This window comes from Octopus bimaculoides, chromosome 26 (genome assembly GCF_001194135.2).
Source record: "Octopus bimaculoides isolate UCB-OBI-ISO-001 chromosome 26, ASM119413v2, whole genome shotgun sequence".
In the NCBI taxonomy this organism is placed as follows: domain Eukaryota; kingdom Metazoa; phylum Mollusca; class Cephalopoda; order Octopoda; family Octopodidae; genus Octopus; species Octopus bimaculoides.
In genome coordinates, this window is record NC_069006.1 from 10,648,112 (window position 1) to 10,649,454 (window position 1,343).

A 1,343-nucleotide genomic window follows, 5' to 3' on the forward strand; every position below is an offset into this window, starting at 1 on the left:
CCCCCCCCCGCCCACCAGGACATCTATTCGCCGTAGGGTCATTTATCGGAGTAACATGGAATGAAGTGTTTTGCTCAAGAACACAACACACTGCACGGTCTGGGAACCGAAACCATGACCTTGCGATCGCGAGCGCACCACCCAACCATCAGGCCACCCACTTCACTCTGTAAGCCTAAATTTGATAAAATAAAATACCAGTCAATCACTGGGGTTCATAGCACCGACTACGCACACCCCGTCCTCAAATTTCAGGCCTCCTAATAATGTTAGAACCATTTATTTGATTCTTGGAGTTATTATTGTCGCTATTGTAATGAATGTTCCATTTTCTGTCCCCACCCCGCAGGCGAGGACCAATGTCAACAGCTCTACCCCCAAGGCTACACTGTCGTACAACAATGTCTACAAAGTGTTCTACACACAGCGCACCATTTTAAACGAAACGAAAGACTGAAGATTAATGATGTCCACTGCTGGTAAGATGGCTCCTAATTTGTCCCCTATTTTCTCTCTCTCCCTCTCTCTCTCTCTCAGTTCCGTTTCCTACTCCCTCTCTGTTTCTCTCTCTCTTTCTATCTCAGTTCTACTCTTTCTCAGCTATGACTCCTACTCTCTCTTAATCCTGTCTCCTACTGTCTCTCCCTTATTCTTTATTCTTTTTCTTACTTTCTCCCTTTCTTTCTCTTTCCCTCCCTCTCTCTCAATCGGATCTCCTACCCTCTCTCAATCCTTTCTCATACTCTCTTTTTCTCAAATTTTTCTCTCACTCTTTCTCTCCCCTCTCTCATTTCTCTCTCCTGCTCTCTCTCTTCTATCTCCCACTATGTCATTCTTTCTGTCTCCCACTCTCTTTCTTTTATACTGTCCACTCCCTCTATTTTCCTGACTCTTACACCCGTCTTTATTTCCAACTACCTCTTTTTTTATCTTCTACCGAGAGCATGCTGTGTGGTGAGTCCCGCAAACAGACTATTCGTGTATTGTGAACGGACGCCAGTAGATTTCAAAGTCATCAGGAGAGAATGCACACTATTTTGGGGCTTTCCTTTCGACGGCTTTACGACTTTAGTGCGCATCGCTCTCGTCTCACTGGTATGAGGCCCCTGTCTACAAAATCGATCGAGTCCTTCATGTCGGGATCAACAGTATCAGTCCAAATACAGTAAAATGTGGTAATGAAGATATGTGTGGAGGTGGCGGCGGCGGCGGCGGCGGTGGCTGTGGTTGTGGCGAGAGTGGTGATGGTGGTAGTTGTGGTTGTGATGGCGGTGGTGATGGTGGTGATGATTATGGAAACAGTGGTAGTGATGGTGGCCGTTGTGTGTAGAGGTGGTGGCGGT